Source organism: Eleutherodactylus coqui, chromosome 5, assembly GCF_035609145.1.
Source record: "Eleutherodactylus coqui strain aEleCoq1 chromosome 5, aEleCoq1.hap1, whole genome shotgun sequence".
NCBI classification, from domain to species: domain Eukaryota; kingdom Metazoa; phylum Chordata; class Amphibia; order Anura; family Eleutherodactylidae; genus Eleutherodactylus; species Eleutherodactylus coqui.
In genome coordinates, this window is record NC_089841.1 from 19,130,192 (window position 1) to 19,150,274 (window position 20,083).

The 20,083-nt window shown below is 49.5% G+C and overlaps 1 protein-coding gene and 1 pseudogene across 1 annotated transcript in view; one reads left to right on the plus strand and one right to left on the minus strand.

Moving 5' to 3' along the window:
- The window catches only part of LOC136628986 (zinc finger protein 420-like), a 457,969-nt gene that overhangs the window by 314,296 nt on the left and 123,590 nt on the right, over positions 1–20,083 (plus strand). The window lies entirely within an intron of this gene.
- On the minus strand, positions 15,688–18,583 carry LOC136627317 (ubiquitin carboxyl-terminal hydrolase 5 pseudogene; annotated as a pseudogene).

Genomic DNA, 20,083 nt, shown 5'->3' on the forward strand with positions numbered 1-20,083 from the left:
TAGTGGTGACAGAATAGTGGCCGGTGACATCAGATAGTGGTGACAGTAGTGACAGAATAGTGACCGGTGACATCAGATAGTGGTGACGGTAGTGACATAATAGTGACCGGTGACATCAGATAGTGGTGACGGTAGTGACATAATAGTGACAGGTGACATCAGATAGTGGTGACGGTAGTGACAGAATAGTGACCGGTGACATCAGATAGTGGTGACGGTAGTGACATAATAGTGACCGGTGACATCAGATAGTGGTGACAGTAGTGACAGAATAGTGACCGGTGACATCAGATAGTGGTGACAGTAGTGACAGAATAGTGACCGGTGACATCAGATAGTGGTGACAGTAGTGACAGAATAGTGACCGGTGACATCAGATAGTGGTGACAGAATAGTGACCGGTGACATCAGATAGTGGTGACAGTAGTGACAGAATAGTGACCGGTGACATCAGATAGTGGTGACAGAATAGTGACCGGTGACATCAGATAGTGGTGACAGTAGTGACAGAATAGTGACCGGTGACATCAGATAGTGGTGACAGAATAGTGACCGGTGACATCAGATAGTGGTGACGGTAGTGACAGAATAGTGACCGGTGACATCAGATAGTGGTGACAGTAGTGACAGAATAGTGACCGGTGACATCAGATAGTGGTGACAGTAGTGACAGAATAGTGACCGGTGACATCAGATAGTGGTGACAGTAGTGACAGAATAGTGACCGGTGACATCAGATAGTGGTGACAGTAGTGACAGAATAGTGACAGGTGGCATCAGATAGTGGTGACGGTAGTGACAGAATAGTGACCGGTGACATCAGATAGTGGTGACAGTAGTGACATAATAGTGACCGGTGACATCAGATAGTGGTGACGGTAGTGACATAATAGTGACCGGTGACATCAGATAGTGGTGACAGTAGTGACAGAATAGTGACCGGTGACATCAGATAGTGGTGACAGTGGTGACATAATAGTGACCGGTGACATCAGATAGTGGTGACAGTAGTGACAGAATAGTGACCGGTGACATCAGATAGTGGTGACAGTAGTGACATAATAGTGACCGGTGACATCAGATAGTGGTGACAGTAGTGACAGAATAGTGCCCGGTGACATCAGATAGTGGTGACAGTAGTGACAGAATAGTGACCGGTGACATCAGATAGTGGTGACAGTGACATAATAGTGACCGGTGACATCAGATAGTGGTGACAGTAGTGACATAATAGTGACCGGTGACATCACACACGTCTTCTATGGTCCTGATGGCGGATAGAGTTATGTCGCTCACCGGCGGATCCTCCGTGTTTCTCCCTACAATTTCTGCGTTCGCTCCGGATGTTCCGCAGGTTTTTCTCCTCTTCTACAACTTCTGACTTGCAGTGACTGTAATAAACAATGGCGCTGCTCTCCATAGACGGCGCCTCCCTGTGTGGGAGACTCACAGCGACCTACAGATGACAACGTGCCGCCTTCTTCCTGTCACTGCAGAAAGCCCCTGAGCTGCCGTCTGTCGGAGATCCCTCAGTGGGCCCCTTCCTCACAGCCCCTATAGGACTCAGTGCCCAGTGCAGGGTTACAGTGATTAACCCTTAAACTCCTAATTGTCCCCCCTGCTGTGTGAGGAGCACATGTCACCTCTCAGGCAGTGAAAGGGTTACAGCTGGTAACTTCCAGCAGTGACTCCCATCATCCACCAGGGGGCGCCGGCTCCTTCATGAGGACCCATCATACAGCCTGCTGATGGCAGAAGGTCTCACAACCCTCCCGTACCTCCGCCGGGGTAGATGCTGGAATGGAGGGGCTCCTAGGAGGTCTGAGGACAGGAAGTCACATGGTCTGAGGTCACATGACTGGAAGGGGAGGGGCTTACTAATAATGCAGCGCCTGTGGAGAGGGAAGAGGAGGCTGCTGGGAGGGCTGTGACTGGGATGCAGAAGACTTGAGCCTGGTTAAGACCCAACTAAAAGATAACGATTAGCAGTTCGTTAACGAAAACTACAGGATGTCAGTGCAGTTAGACACAACCATTCTCATTCAAAAGACGGTAATGAGCGAGAATTGTGTCTAAATCAGCCTTTGGTCTCATCACTCCCCCAGGATTCCTCTTCCTCTGTGTGAGGATGCTGCCCCCTCCTGGTCAGATGGTCCCTGTCCTTCACCCTCAGGATTTCTCTTCCTCTGTGTGAGGATGCTGCCCCCTCCTGGTCAGATGGTCCCAGTCCTTTACCCCCAGGATTCCTCTTTCTCTGTGTGAGGATGCTGCCCCCTCCTGGTCAGATGGTCCCAGTCCTTTACCCCCAGGATTCCTCTTTCTCTGTGTGAGGATGCTGCCCCCTCCTGGTCGGAGGGTCCGGGTCCTTCATCCCCCAGGTTTTTTCTTTCTCGGTGTGAGGATGCTGCCCCCTCCTGGTCAGATGGTCCCAGTCCTTTACCCCCAGGATTCCCCTTCCTCTGTGTGAGGATGCTGCCCCCTCCTGGTCAGATGGTCCCAGTCCTTTACCCCCAGGATTCCTCTTTCTCTGTGTGAGGATGCTGCCCCCTCCTGGTCAGAGGGTCCGGTTCTTCACCCCCCAGGATTCCTCTTCCTCTGTGTGAGGATGCTGCCCCCTCCTGGTCAGAGGGTCCGGTTCTTCACCCCCCAGGATTCCTCTTCCTCTGTGTGAGGATGCTGCCCCCTCCTGGTCAGAGGGTCCGGTTCTTCACCCCCCAGGATTCCTCTTCCTCTGTGTGAGGATGCTGCCCCCTCCTGGTCAGATGGTCCCAGTCCTTTACCCCCAGGATTCCTCTTTCTCTGTGTGAGGATGCTGCCCCCTCCTGGTCAGAGGGTCCCGGTCCTTCACCCCCCAGGATTCCTCTGTGTGAGGATGCTGCCCCCTCCTGGTCAGATGGTCCCTGTCCTTTACCCCCAGGATTCCTCTTTCTCTGTGTGAGGATGCTGCCCCCTCCTGGTCGGAGGGTCCGGGTCCTTCACCCCCCAGGATTCCTCTTCCTCTGTGTGAGGATGCTGCCCCCTCCTGGTCGGAGGGTCCCGGTCCTTCACCCCCCAGGATTCCTCTTCCTCTGTGTGAGGATGCTGCCCCCTCCTGGTCGGAGGGTCCCGGTCCTTCACCCCCCAGGATTCCTCTTCCTCTGTGTGAGGATGCTGCCCCCTCCTGGTCAGAGGGTCCCTGTCCTTCACCCCCAAGGATCTCTCTTCCTGTGTGTGAGGATGCTGCCCCCTCCTGGTCGGAGGGTCCGGGTCCTTCACCCCCCAGGATTTAGTATCCTCCTGTGTCCTCAGTGTAGACCCGGCTGCAGTAAAGGACTCTTATCTAAGGGCCTTTTATAACAGCAGATACATCGCTGCTCGTTCAACCAGAAATCCTTCAGAATCGTTCCGTCTTTCACATTCGCCGTATAAGTGAGACGGAGCGACCGAGCGCTGATTAACCCTTTATACCTGCAGAAAATGAGCGAAAAATGAACAATTCTTGTTCTCTGTTCCATCGTCTCGCAGTCACACTGAACGATTATCGCGCACTTTTGCTCTTTCGAACACATACAGACTCGGAGGACAGAACCCACTGATATCCCCATGGGTTGATTCACATTATAAGCGCTGCGCAATAAGTTGGCGATATACAAATACAGATTATTGTTATTTGCGTGTAGATTTCTCTCACGTGCTAAAAAAATTGCACCTGCTCTGTTTTGTGTATTTCGTTACCAAAGATCTCCATAGAAGTCTATGAGGCGCGTGCGGCTTGGGAGGAGAATGTGTGAAACGTTGCACAGTTCCCCTAGGAATAGAGCGCCCCTGCGGCTCATCAGGCCCTTTTAATCCCAACGTGGATGTATCCCGCGCACAAGTGAACATGTCCTACATGCTACAAGAATAGGAAAATGCGCAAACACGCTCAAAAGCACCTGAATTAACAAATCCGCCCGTGTGAAGCCCCCTTATAGTCTACAGACGGTCCATGAGATTTTCGGGTTCTGATTCTTCTGGCATGGAGTTTTACAGGTTTCTATGTCCAGAGCCTTGAGGCAGAGACCAAGTTTAGGCCCAATGCCCACGGATGGAAATTCCGCGGCGAAATACCACCGTTGCACGCTGCCATAGGATTGCATACGGGCACACAGTCCTATGCAGACACGCCGTTTTGACCGCGGAAAATCTGCACGGTAAAGAAATTGCAGCATGTCCTATTTCTGTGCGGGCCTCGCTGACGCTCACACAGAAACGTCACCGCTGATGCGCCAGCTCTGCTCCCAGATTGAGGAGCAGGCTACACCCTTGCTTTGCCAAATCTTTCATAGGAAAGTGTGCTCTCCAGCCCCCTAAAGGCCATCTTTGGTATTGTACGTGTGTATATAGACACACTAGCTGACAAACCCGGCTTCACTCAAGTTAATTTGGCGCAGGTGATTACCCATTGTTCTTACGGAAAATTCTATGAAGTTATGGTGAAAAATACTAATCTTTATTTGTATGGCGCCTACTTATTTTGCAGCGCTTTCAAAACAAGGGGGAACACAAAAATAAAACTACAATTACATGTAATATAAAATATTTGGAAAGACACAGGGTACAGGGGCAGGAGACGAGGGAACACAAGCAGTACGAGAAATTACATGTCAAATTTGGGTATTCGTAAACAAAAGTGGGCGATAAGCAGGTACAGGGGCAACATCCAGGCAACAGGGATGAGCGAATGTTTTGGGGCAGAGTGTTTACAGCTGTCATGCGCGTCCCTGGAAACTCTAAATTCCCTACGGACAATTGAAAAGAGTGAGGAGGAACAGCAAAAAAAGAGAAGACTTCGAAAACCAAAAACAATTCAAAGAGAAGAAATATCCAGAGAAATTGGTGAATTCAGCATTCAGCATAGGGCACAGCTCTTCCATCCTCCCCCACCCCCCTGCAGAGGGAGACAACGTATATCGGCTCGGCGTGAAAACCGAGTCGATATACGTTCGTGTGAATGCAGCCCTGTGCTCAGCATTCACACGAACGTATATCGGCTCGGTTTTCACGCCGAGCCGATATACGGTGTCCTCATCTGCAGGGGGGGAGGATGGAAGAGCCAGGAGCAGGAACTGAGCTCCAGCCCCCTCTCCGCCCCTCTGCACTATTTGCAATGAAAGGAGGCGGGGCGGTGGCGGGGCTAAGTTCTGCAAATTAGCCCCACCCCTGTTCCACCTCTCCCCGTTGCAAATAGTGCAGAGGGGGCGGGAGCTCAGAGCACTGCTCCTGGCTCTTCCAGGCTCCCCCCCTGCAGAGAAAGACGACGTATATCGGCTGGGCGTGAAAACCGAGCCGATATACGTTCGTGCGAATGCACCCTAAGGGCGCATTCAGACGACCGTATATCGGCTCGGTTTTCACGCCGAGCCGATTTACAGTGTCCTCATCTGCAGGGGGGGGGGGATGGAAGAGCCAGGAGCAGGAACTGAGCTCCCGCCCCCTCTCTGCCTCCTCTCCACCCCCTCTCCACCCCTTTGCACTATTTGCAATGAAAGAAGGGCGGGACAGAGGCGCCCCCGTCCCGCCTCTCCCCCATTGCAAATAGTGCAGAGGGGTGGAGAGGAGGCAGAGAGGGGGCGGGAGCTCAGAGCACTGCTTCTGGCTCTTCCATGCTCCCCCCCGCAAAGAGAGACGACGCATATTGGCTGGGCATGAAAACGAGCCAATATATGTTCGTCTGAATCCAGCCTAAAAAGAATAATAAAGGAATAGGAAGAGAGAAAGAAAAAAAATGGAAGAAAATAAAAGGAAAAAAAACAAAGTGTGAGCGGTGATTTGCGGGATTGCTCTCCCCCGCCGCTCCCCGCTGGCAGCCGAATCTTTTCTTCCGAGCGGGCAGGTACTCGCTAAGGGCAATGCTCGATTGAATAATTGACCTTAGCGAGTATGCTCGCTCATCTCTAGTGACTAGCCTTCATTACCGTATATAATAACCAACACAAAGAGATCAGGGAGATATTACAAGAAATTGGTCTGTCCTGCAGAATGATCTTCTCCCCACAGATTGTATGGGGGAAAAGCCGAGAATGGTGGTCAGAAGAAACATGACCAGACAGAACATTCTAGCCTCGTCACGACCAGAAAACAAAAAGAGCTCCAATAAAACAAATCTCCCCATCAGTCAGAAACCTGGGATCTACAAGTGTAATAAAAAGAAATGCAAATGCTGCCCACATGTAACACACGGCAGAAAGGAGATCAAGATGAGCGAGAAATGAAACCAAAATATAGATGGAGCTGCGATACCCACTATATCATAGATTTATTGGAATGCCCCTGTGGCTTAAAATATGTGGGCAGGACAAAGAATGCACTGAGGGCGCATCCAGATCCATAGGTCAGTTATGTAGAAAGGAGATGTTTTTGGATATACCGTCTCAAAACAGTAGTACCACAGGGTAGGAATGAGGTTTTAGAAAGGATCTAGGGATGATAGGAGGTTTAGAACGTTAACGCGGTTAAAGCTGCGCTTCTTGCTGTGATTTTTATAACAGGTGTAGGTACTTCCATTTATTCTTTTATACATTTATGTATTTATTCTATTTTAATAGATTCCACTATAGTCATCGTGTGCATCCTTGTAGATGTATGTATGTTGTGAGGTACTGAGGGGCGTGATAGTGGATGGTCGCTACGTCGCCCCCTAGGTTCCGTTATTCTGCCTAGTGGGGCTGGAGGAAGTCCATGTCCCGCTGTTTGAGACATGAAAATCCAGGAGTGCAATGTAATCTCCAGCAAGTAGTTGCTGGAGGTCTTTTCTTTAAAAGTCTTTGGGCCTGGATTTTTGGAATGGATGACAGGTTGGTAGTGGGGCCATCCATTCCACTTCCTCCACTCCAGGTTGTGTGCGGGGTCAATCAGCACAGGTGCTAAGGCTGGGCCAGGAAGAGGTGTATATAAATAGCAGTGTGCACTGACACAGTAGAGACTGGATGGCTGCTGGACCCAGGCAGCCTGAGATACCTGCTGGAGGTAAAAGCCCTGCTGTGTGGTGCACCTGCTGAACATGACCTGTACAGGCAGGGACTGCCTATTGACCTATTGCTGGACTGTTGTTTTCTTGCCCGAAGATAAGGCTGGATTTGTTTCGATTTTCTGGACTGAAATAAACGCCGGTCACGCCTGTACTTGGACCTTAAATACTTGTCTCCACCTCTGACTGCCGCAAATCCACACTCTACCGAGCTGTCTTCCCACATATCGTGTTTGGGATGCGGGCAAGGAATACACAGTCTTAAAAGACATAGGCAAAGAATTGACACCTGTGGCTATCACTGTATTTCCTGGGTAAAAACCGCTGGTGCCCTACCTAAGACGACTGCTGTCATGGAGGACCTGGTCCGACAGCTGGTGCAGGTTAGTCTACAGCAACAAAACACCCATGCAGAGAGGCAAGGCAGGTGCAGCAAGTGACTAATCGCCTGCTAATGGAACAAATTGCGACACTGCGAGAGGCAGTGATGATACCACGGCCTGCATTCACAGCAAGTCAGAGCACCCATCCACAGGGGGCCCAAGGAGGACTACCAACCGCAAGGGCCACAGTGCAAGCTTTGCTGCAGAAGGTGACTGCCGCAGATGATGTGGAAGCCTACCTCAACGTCTTCGAGAGGATTGAGGAACGAGAAGGGCTGCCCACGGACCAATGGGCAGATGTTGTGGCCCCTTTTCTGTCGGGGGAGCCCCAAAAGGCCTATTATGACCTAAGTGAATTGGACTCCCGTAACTACGCCAAACTAAAGGCCGAAATCCTGGCACGACTGGGAGTGACCATACAGGTGCGTGTAGGCCGGGTACATGCCTGGAGGTACTCGGGGAGCCTACCACCGCGGTCCCAAACGCATGGCTTAATACACCTTGTCTCCAAGTGGCTTCAGCCAGAGAACTGCACTCTTGCTCAAATGGTAGAGAGGATCGTTTTGGATATCTCCTATCGTTCCTTGCCACCTGCGGTGCAGCGTTGGGTGGGACAGGCTGGGCCGACTGACGCCAACCACCTCGTGAATCTGGTTGAGAGGTACTGTGCCACAGAGGAATTGTTACAAGCATCTACCAGACGGGGCTGCGACAGAGAGGCTAACGGTTCCAGTCGAGTTGGTAAGACTATGCCATATTCTACTTTCAGTGGGCCTAGGTGGAAGAAAGGAGGGGGCTCAGGGGGCGAGCCAGCAGGACCCCGGATGCCTACACTGCTAGCGGTGCCACGATTGGGGTCATGTTGCGGCACACTGTCCTCTAGGCTCCAAGCCCATGGACTGCAGCTCCGGGCGGAAGGTCTTCCTGTACGCACGCCCCACGCTAGCCGCCGAAAACCTGTCCGGAGATGAGCCGCAGGTATGTTCAGTGAACATTGGGGACTTTCTAGTACTGGCTTTACTGGACTCCGGAAGCCTTGTGACCCTAGTGCATGGTTCGTTGGTTAACGCAACGTCCTACAATGGAGGCCGAGTGGGTGTACTGTGCATCCATGGGGACACTCGGGAATACCCCACCGCTACTGTACAAATAGCCACCCCTTGCAGCACAGCTACCGACGAGGTAGGAGTGGTTAAGTCCCTAATGCATGAGGCTATTATTGGAAGGGACTTTCCACTGTTCTGGGCCATGTGGAGGAAAAGGACTTTGGACAATAAGACTGTTGCTAAAAATGTTTGTCAGGAGGTAAGCCCTGAACCGTATGACCCAGACACTGCCGTGCCCGCAGTAGGGGTGACCACAAGTGACGATGTCGATTTGTCCCATAGCTGTACTGGTTGGTGAAACTGAAAGCCCGGCAGAAGTTCCTGCCATGCCGGAACTTGAGGTGTCGCGTGAAAATTTTGGGTCTGCTCAGCTGAAAGACCCAACATTGATCAGGGCCCGTGAGGCTGTAAAAAAAAATAAACGGTGTACCTCAAACTCCAGGTGGGAGTGAAGCATACCCGTATATGGCTGTTAATAATGACATGTTGTACAGAGTGGATAAGGTGTGCGGGGAAGAACTGGAACAGCTAGTGGTAACCCAACCCTATCGCCAGGTAGTTCTCGACCTGGCTCATAAACATGTGCTGGGAGGTCATCTGGGGAGTGAAAAAAACCACGAACGAGTGTTGCAAAGGTTCTATTGGCCAGGGGTACATGAGAAGGTTAAGCAGTATTGCGCCTCATGTCCTATATGTCGATTAGCGGCCCCTAAATCTCGTTTCAGGAGTCCGTTGGTGCCATTACCCGTTATCGAGGTACCATTTGACCAGATTGCCATGGATTTAGTCGGCCCAGTAGTGAAGCCCGCTAGGGGACATCAGTATATACTGGTCATTCTAGACTATGCCACGCGGTATCCGGAGGCAATTCCTCTGAGAAACACCTCCTCCAAACTTATTGCTCGAGAGCTGTTCCAGATGTTCTCCAGCACCGGATTTTCCAAAGAGATCCTTACCGATCAGGGGACTCCGTTTATGTCAAAAGTAATGAGAGAGATGAGCAAACTTCTAAAGATTAAACAACTGCGTACCTCAGTATATCACCCGCAAACTGACGGCCTGGTCGAGAGGTTTAATAAAACTTTGAAGAGGATGTTAAAAAGGGTGGTCAGCCAAGATGGGAAGGATTGGGATTGTTTGTTGCCAGCCTTGATGTTCGCAATACGTGAGGTTCCCCAATCCTCCACAGGCTTTTCTCCGTTTGAACTGCTGTATGGTAGACACCTACGCGGTCTCCTCGACCTCGCCCAAGAAACTTGGGAAAGTGAACACACCCCCTACAAAAGTGTGGTAGAACATATTTCAGTAATGCAGGATAGGATAGCAGCTGTCATGCCCATTGTAAAGGAACACTTGGAACAGGCACAAGTGGCAGAAAGTCGAGTCTATAACAGGTCGGCCAAAGTCAGAACCTTTTGCCCAGGAGATAGGGTGTTAGTTTTGGTGCCTACAGTAGAGAGCAAGTTCTTAGCCAAATGGCAGGGGCCTAATGAGGTGCTTGAGTGCATAGGAGAAGTCAATTATAAAGTGTACCAACCTGGCAGGAGGAGGCCGAAGCAGGTATACCATGTCAATTTGCTCAAACCCTGGAAAGAACAAGAGTCTCTGGCAGCGGTGAATGCGCTGAGCAGCCAGGTTTTTGTGAAGTCCATGGACAAAGCTCCTGAAGTGGCTATCTCAGGGTCCCTATCTAAAGTTCAGAAACAGGAGGCCAAGGAGTTGGTACTTCGAAACACGGATGTGTTTTCGGAACTACTGGGACATACATCAGTGATCAAACATGACATCATCAAGGAACCTTATGTACGGGTCCGGGTGAAACCATACAGAATTCCTGAAGCACATAGAAAGGCTATAACATAGGAAGTAAAAAAGATGTTGGACCTTGGGGTCATTGAAGTGTCAAAAAGTGATTTGGTCTAGTCCCATTGTCCTGATTCCTAAGCCCGATGGCACCTTAAGGTTTTGCACTGACTTCAGGAAGTTGAACGAAGTTTTGAAGTTTGACTCCTACCCAATGCCACAAGTAGATGAGCTAATAGAAAGGCTAGGACATGCTAGGTTTTTCCTCTACCTTGGACCTAACTAAAGGGTACCACTTACGGACGAGGCCAAAGAAAAGACTGCCTTTGCTACTCTGGAGGGATTCTTCCAGTATGTCTGCCTACCTTTTGAGTTACATGGGGCAGCGACTACTTTCCACATACAGCTCTGCTACATCTACAATACACATACAGTACAGGAGCGTGTACATTACACACATACAGCTCTGCTACATCCACAATACACATACAGTACAGGAGCGTGTACATTACACACATACAGCTCTGCTACATCCACAATACACATACAGTACAGGAGCGTGTACATTACACACATACAGCTCTGCTACATCCACAATACACATACAGTACAGGAGCGTGTACATTACACACATACAGCTCTGCTACATCCACAATAAACATACAGTACAGGAGCGTGTACATTACACACATACAGCTCTGCTACATCTACAATACACAGTACAGCCCCGCCTCATCCAGCAGTAGACACTGATTTCCCCCCCTATCATGTGATCCCTGACTCCTCGCACATCGGTGATCACATGACTGTGACATCATCACAGGTCCTTGAAGATCACAGCTGTCCATCTCTGCTGGTGGAAATCTGTGGGAGTCCTGAGAGAGTTGAGCAGAGGAGCAGCGGCGTTTAGAAGAGGTGAGTATAATGGTTTCAGGCGGTCACTAGTACTACAGGGGTGGCTGTATCTTGTCACCACCAGCAGAATGGTTGGAGACCTAGGGATGGTCTGTATCCGCCCAGTGTACGCCGACACGCTGCTGATTGGCTGTGTGCAGCCAGGCCCTTAAAGGTCCGAGCGCATGGGGACTGACTTAATGGCGGGGGTTAGGGTTGGGGGTTGTTTCAGTGTTGGGCTAATAATGTAACCCTAACCCTCCATGGCAGCCATAAGTCATTCATGGAGGGGAGTGGACACTGCTAACCTCAACTTCCCTCCAGCCTCCCCCGCTGCACCATTGCCCTCTCTCAATGTCACATAGCTCTGTCCCCGGAGTGTTCTTGTACTGTACCCGCTCCGATGCAGCCTTCCTGCCCCCCCCGACTGTCACCCACCGCTGTCCCCCTGCAGTGTTACAGCAGTGTCCTTCTCCCCTTCAGTCTTATCCACTGCCTCCCCGTTCCTCTCCCTCACTGCGACCCAGCACTCTCCACTCCGAGATGCTGCGCCGCCGCTTTCTGGTCTCATGTGCTGCCATGGGAGCCGTGTGCCACCGGGGAAGCCGCTCTTAGTGAAAAGCAGGACTTGAGAGCCTGAACAGGGGGAGATAGATCTGCAGCCAATCAAATACTGGGGGTGTGGCCAGGCTATCAAGCAGCCTGTACCTTGTCAGCACCCACACTTCCTGTGGTGACAAGATACAATAATACCCGACACTATTACTGGGGCCGAGATAGAAGACCATTGGTGTGGATTTTGACTGGAAATTGTCTGTGCACCCGCAGCGGACTTCATTCTGTGCGGCGCTCTCCCTCACCATCTCCGAAGGCTTCCTGCTGAAATTGCTCATAGTAATGAGGTTACTCCTCAGCCGTCTTTTTAAAATGTATAACTCCAGTTTTGATAACCTCTATGTACAGCTCTGCTACATCCACAATACACATACAGTACAGGAGCGTGTACACTACACACATACAGCTCTGCTACATCCACAATACACATACAGTACAGGAGCGTGTACATTACACACATACAGCTCTGCTACATCCACAATACACATACAGTACAGGAGCGTGTACATTACACACATACAGCTCTGCTACATCCACAATACCCATACAGTACAGGACTGTGTACATTACACACATACAGCTCTGCTACATTCACAATACACATACAGTACAGGAGCGTGTACATTACACACATACAGCTCTGCTACATCCACAATACACATACAGTACAGGACTGTGTACATTACACACACAGCTCTGCTACATCCACAATACACATACAGTACAGGAGCGTGTACATTACACATACACAGCTCTGCTACATCCACAATACACATACAGTACAGGAGCGTGTACATTACACACACACAGCTCTGCTACATCCACAATACACATACAGTACAGGAGCGTGTACATTACAGACATACAGCTCTGCTACATCCAAATAACACATACAGTACAGGAGCGTGTACATTACACACATACAGCTCTGCTACATCCACAATACACATACAGTACAGGAGCATGTACATTACACACATACAGCTCTGCTACATCCACAATACACAAACAGTACAGGAGCCTGTACATTACGCACACACAGCTCTGCTACATCCACAATACACATACAGTACAGGACTGTGTACATTACACACACAGCTCTGCTACATCCACAATACACATACAGTACAGGAGCGTGTACATTACACACATACAGCTCTGCTACATCCACAATACGCATACAGTACAGGAGCGTGTACATTACACACATACAGCTCTGCTACATCCACAATACACATACAGTACAGGAGCGTGTACATTACACACATACAGCTCTGCTACATCCACAATACACATACAGTACAGGAGCGTGTACATTACACACATACAGCTCTGCTACATCCACAATACACATACAGTACAGGAGCGTGTACATTACACACATACAGCTCTGCTACATCCACAATACACATACAGTACAGGAGCGTGTACATTACACACATACAGCTCTGCTACATCCACAATACACATACAGTACAGGAGCGTGTACATTACACACATACAGCTCTGCTACATCCACAATACACATACAGTACAGGAGCGTGTACATTACACACATACAGCTCTGCTACATCCACAATACACATACAGTACAGGAGCGTGTACATTACACACATACAGCTCTGCTACATCCACAATACACATACAGTACAGGAGCGTGTACATTACACACATACAGCTCTGCTACATCCACAATACACATACAGTACAGGAGCGTGTACATTACACACATACAGCTCTGCTACATCCACAATACACATACAGTACAGGAGCGTGTACATTACACACATACAGCTCTGCTACATCCACAATACACATACAGTACAGGAGCGTGTACATTACACACATACAGCTCTGCTACATCCACAATACACATACAGTACAGGAGCGTGTACATTACACACATACAGCTCTGCTACATCCACAATACACATACAGTACAGGAGCGTGTACATTACACACATACAGCTCTGCTACACCACAATACACATACGGTGCAGGAGCGTGTACATTACACACATACAGCTCTGCTACATCCACAATACACATACAGTACAGGAGTGTGTACATTACACACATACAGCTCTGCTACATCCACAATACACATACGGTACAGGAGCGTGTACATTACACACATACAGCTCTGCTACATCCACAATACACATACGGTACAGGAGCGTGTACATTACACACATATAGCTCTGCTACATCCACAATACACATACGGTACAGGAGCGTGTACATTACACACATACAGCTCTGCTACATCCACAATACACATACAGTACAGGAGCGTGTACATTACACACATACAGCTCTGCTACATCCACAATACACATACAGTACAGGAGCGTGTACATTACACACATACAGCTCTGCTACATCCACAGTACACATACAGTACAGGAGCGTGTACATTACACACATACAGCTCTACTACATCCACATTACACATACAGCTCTGCTACATCCACAATACACATACAGTACAGGAGCGTGTACATTACACACATACAGCTCTGCTACATCCACAATACACATACGGTACAGGAGCGTGTACATTACACACATATAGCTCTGCTACATCCACCATACGCATTGCATTTATTTCTTTATTTGCCCGTCTTTGTACCCGCTCCAGCTCTGACATGTCCCTCTTGATTACCGGTGCCCAAATCTATACATAATATGCCCTTATGGTCTGACCAGTGACTTAAGAGGTGGAAGAACAATGTTGTTGTCATCAGCCCCTGTCAGGGTAATGGATCAGTACAACACCAATCAAAGCCCTCCCTAAAATGTCCCGTTGTCGACGATAAAAGAAAACCCCCCACAGGTCTGGTATGCTTCCCTGTACGGGAGTAATGGCGGCCCCTTTACTGGCTTACTCAGGGCTTTATACCCTCCTCTGGCCTCACAAAGCATATAGCATCTCATGGGTCCCGGTATATATCATAGCCATATATGTCCGTTATATCATTCAGAGCAGATGTTAATCACACGTCTCTTTCCATATCGGCCACTTCTGCTTTCCTCCTCCGTCCTTTGACCAAGATGTCGCAAGTTCCTGTCTGGGAAGACTGCCAAGCTAACAGCCATGGTAGCTCGTTCCTCTTTCTGGTTTCCAAGACTCTTCCTTGTCTGCCTTGCAGAAAGCCTTGTCAGATCTGATTAGATTCTTTAAGAATACATATTGAATATTACGGTTTTTTTTTTTGTCACAAAGCATTGCATAGAATTTGCACGCAGGTATAAAGATATATATATATACACACACACGTGCCCTCACACCTAGACCTTCTTTGATGCCCCCGTCAATCCTGTTTGCCTCGGCAGCAGCTGCCTGACACTGATTGCACCAGTTAAGTTTACAAGCCATAAACTTCATATGTTTTTTAGCAAGTTCTTTCGGTGGCTTTTTTTTTACCTTTTTTTAAAAAAATTTTTTTATTGAAGAAATCTCTGGGATGAATGCTTCCAGCGTGCCGCGCTAGTTGGTCCAGGAGAATGCCGTCCGGGCCTCATTACTGTCAATGGGGTCTGTCCAGCGCCGTTTGAGTTTGGCCAGTGTTGGCTCCGACAGTTGTAGTATTTTAGTTCCGCTTTTGAGGTCAGAGGCGAACAGCGTAAAAAGAAGAGCACAGCGGGCGCACATGTGACCGGGCCTCACCGCTGGCTGCGCCTTTTTGCCTTTAAAACACCTGGAAAAACTTAATCACAAACTGCATGTTTTCTTAGAAATTCTGATGTACAAAACGCCGTTATCCTTCCAGTAGATAGAATGAAAAGGAGTTTGGTGCCATGTCGCCAGTAGAGCAAAGTGTGATTGTTCCCAGCAAGAGAAACCAAGTAATCTTGTAGATATGAGACCTTTTTTTTGGGGGGGGGGGGGGGGGAGCAAAAAAAAGTAAAAAATTAGTTATTCACACAGTTTTGGAAACGCATAAACCAGCCGACTACTGCGGGCGGAGCCTCTGTACCCCGAGCCGGAGCACATAGATCCCTGTATCAGATGTCCACCCCTGAAAGCCTTGCCGAGTCCTGTCCCAATGCAGACACAGCCTGAGCGTCCCCTGTGCCAGAGCCGTTCTCTGCCGAGGACAGTCAGGGAAGTAAGTGCAGTGATGGGATTGGATGGTCGGGTGAATCCAAGGACAGGAACGTCTTCTAACAATAACCCTGGAATAAAGCCGTCCCAAGCCTGGAAGATGTGAACCAGAAAACCCTCCATCTCACAATCCTCACCATGGAGGGACAAAGAACACGTACTCAAGAGGAAAGGGCGAGATTAGCTCTTCACGCGCTGGTAGAAGTAGATGTAACCAAGGTCTTTTGGAGGCTTCTCAGATGCACAGACGTTCTGGTTGTTGTAGATCATCCACCGTCTGTTCTTCTTTATATGACACACGTAGTGACCGCACATGGTGGACGTCCCCATGTGACTGACGAACGCAAACAGCTCATATCGGCCATTTCCATCTTTGACACGAGGTCCGGCAGCAGGGAGGCTCACGGACACAGATTCGGCAACAGAACGTCCTTCTGACAGGTCCATGTCAGCTTCAGCGTCGAGGTCATCGATGTGAGAGAAAATCCAGTCCACGGCTAGCTCCACACTATTGTTTGTAGAGCGGAGGACCCACTTGTTCATGCGAGAAGCCCATGGATATAATGGTGGCTATGTGCTCCTCAGATGGAGGGTCTCCTCCTACGGGGACAGAAGGTGGAGCGCTGACCCCGGATAACAGGATAAAGGATGAGCAAAGTCTGGGTCGTCCATATGTGACATCACCCACATCATGGCTGCTTCTGCGCCACTGTTGCTGGTGTAGTAAACCGCTTTGCGACAAGCTTCAGATGGGAATCCCATCTCGACCAGCTGCGTCACCACAGACTCATCCAGCATGGGAGCTTTGGGCTCATCTGGGGTCACCAATGGGGGAGCAACATCTGGAAGTTCTTCTTCATCTCCTTGCAGACCCCCACCCCTAAACTGAGACCGGTCCAGCTCCTCAGAGACATCAATTGAGACGTCCAATTTCTTCGGAACCCAGTCCAGACCAAAGGTGAATTTCTTAATCTGGATGACCAAGTAATCAGGGAATGAGGCAAAGCGGGATGTCTTGAGTGCAGTGGATTTGGCCTGCAGAGCGGCGCTCCAGAACTCGTCTAATTGTTCAGGGGCAGCAAAGGCTTCTAGACATGATGTGAATGGAATCCGTGCTCTGACTAGTTCCGGAAGAGGCCGGTGATCCTGCTCTGCTTGCTGCCTGGCCTTTTTGTAGGCGACGAGCTCCTCTTTGTTTAATGCTGCCTCCATGGGTACCGGTAGCTGCAGGATGTACTCCACTCTCTGCGTGTACTTCACTTTGAGACACCAGACATTTGATCTTCTCCTCCACCAAAACCGGAAAACTTCATTGGGATTGGAGGTGCTGCGGCAATTCCTCTCCACCATGTTGATGAAGTGAAGGAAGAACTCCTGGGCATCCTGCTGCCTGTTGGTGGAAAACTCAGGGTGACCTTTACCAATCAGCGCTTTAAACATACACGGTGCAATACCGTCCTGCAAACCCTTTTGCTCCTCACCCTCTTTCTCACTCGCCAGCTTTGAGTATTCACCAGACAACAAACCCTGACCGAGGTTAGCTACTTGGGTGCTAAAATCCTGAGTGAGATCAGTAGGCGCCTTATGGAATATTTGATCCATTTGTTCCACGTACTTGCGCTGGAAGGCCGATATGCTGAACACGACCTGCATTGTGGAGTTGAGATAGCAGCTGTAGCCCAGGTTGCGGATTCCTGTGTACCCTGTTCCATATAGCGGCTGCAGCTGTACCTCCAACTCCTGGATCAGCTCCCATTCTCCAATCCTCTGGTTCATATCGATCTCCAGCTCCGTCATCGTCGTGTCAGTCTTCTGCATCTTCATCATGTCATTTCCAAAGTGAGATAGATGTTCGGCCAGGTTGGGGTCGAGCACCATGTCGTCTTCATCATAGCAATAGACATCGGCTCCATCTGGAGTGATTGTCCCAGCTTGACGGCCAGCGGGTAGCCGGTCTCCCTGTAATGCTGCACAGCGTGGTTGTTCCCTCCACTGCCATCAAAGTATCGTCTTTCGCAAAAGATGGCTCCATCAGTCATATTGACCCACAGATTCTCCCACAGATCGCACACGCTGCACTTCCAACCGCAAGGAGGGATGCGGGGAGCACCCTCAAGCTGCTGCAGGCTGAATGCATGCTTAGAGACCTGTCTCACCTCTCCATTCCATGCCTGAACCTCCTGCTTGCGGGAAGGAGAGTCAGCAGCTAAGATGGCATCAATGGCAGAAGACACCCTGTCCCTGACCATCTCTGGGAGTCCCAACAGTCCATCTTGCTGAATCTCCAGAAACTCGGGCAGAATGATCAACTTCACCTCTTCCTCGTACTTGCACTGCTCGTCACACATGTCAAATCCACCTTCCATCCCTATAGCGAGACGGGTGGGCTTCTTCCATGGGGGGTCTCCTGTATTAGAGCTGGAGTCATCGGTTTTCAGTGTTGGGGTCCTCTTCAGGTGCAGGAATGCTCTCTGGCCAGTCTTGTTGTAGTTCTTTTCTACATACGGTCTACCAAACCCCAGGAAGGTGTTCATGCAGATAAATAATCCGCCATCAGACTCCGGCGTGTGTAAGGAGAAGGCACACTCGTCCTTGTGTACTCGGTCCCCGGCCCTGGGTAGCCGGATAGTCGGCAGCACAGACAGCAGAGCCTCCTTAACGTCCACCATGACTCCGGTTCCTGGAGGAGAGTCGATATGATACCTTTTAATGGCTAACAAGAATACATGATGTAATAGCGAGCTTTCAAAACAACGCAGGGTTCTTCTTCAGGCTCAAATGAAAAAGATCCGAAGAGGCATGCATATAATATATATATTGTGAGACAGTGACCGGCAAAGTGGCTTGGACAGATACGTGTCACCGAGCAGCCTGGGCTCGGTGGAGGAAGCCAGTATTTGGGTGTCCGTAACACTAGGTTACTGACACATTGTAGTGTTGTAAGTGGCTCCAAGCCGCATAGACCTGGCCGGCTTTTCCTGGAGTGGTCAAAGCAATGGGTGAGGTGACCACTCCCATGTACAAGGTGAGGCTGGTAACAGGCCTCATAAAAACCTGGGCCTGCAGGTCTTGTGGAGAGGTTGGCTGAGAGAGCCAGAGAGACGGCTCAGTGGAGCTAGGAGCCCGACTAGCCCAGTGTGTGGCTGAGGGGGCCAGAGGTTCATAGGGAGACGTCCCTAAACTCAACACCCAGGAGGGTGTGCTGAGACCTCTGCAGGTCTGAGGACCAGGCTGGCCGCGTGCAGCAAGTGATTGTTTTTCAAGTGATTAGTCAGGGCCGGTCTATGTTTAGTGAGTGCTCAGACGAGCAGGGGTTACTTTATGTTCGCCTGAAGTTAAGGCCTGTTTTACTTTATTTTGTGCTGAAATAAACCCAGGCAAAGCCTAGACTACGAACCTTATCCCGTGTGTCACTGTCTCTGGCTGTTGATGCCCAGATTGCTACCTATCCTAACGCTAGTCCCTCACAATATATATGACAAGGCACAGACATGGATGTAATTGATTTGCACTAAAAGAATGCTACCACAAAAGGCGAGATGAGGTCTCATCACCACACAATTAAACAGAGGAAGACAGAATTGTCTGCCGAGCATTTTTCCAGTCACGGACATGACATGGAAGATATGAAAGTTATGATACTTAAAGGCAATTTCAAGTCACAAAGCCATAGAAGAATTTGGGAATATAAATTTCTAACAACCTTTGACACTTTCATTAGAGGGCTAAATTATTCATGAGGGTTTATGCGTGAGTGGGAAGTATGAGAGATCTACAGCACAGACTCCTCTCTATAAGAATAGTAAGTCCTACTGGCTGAAGGACCAGATCCCTCTGACCACCAGGATGTAGACTCCTCTCTTTAAGAATAGTAAGTCCTAGTGACTGAAGGACCAGATCCCTCTGACCACCAGCATGAAGACTCCTCTGTATAAGAATAGTACGTCCTAGCGGCTGATTGACCAGATCACTCTGACCAACAGGATGTAGACTCCTCTGTAAGAATAGTAAGTCCTAGTGACTGAAGGACCAGATCCCTCTGACCAGCAGGATGTAGACTCCTCTGTATAAGAATAGTAAGTCCTAGCGGCTGAAGGACCAGATCCCTCTGACCAGCAGGATGTAGACTCCTCTGTATAAGAATAGTAAGTCCTACTGGCTGAAGGACCAGATCCCTCTGACCAGC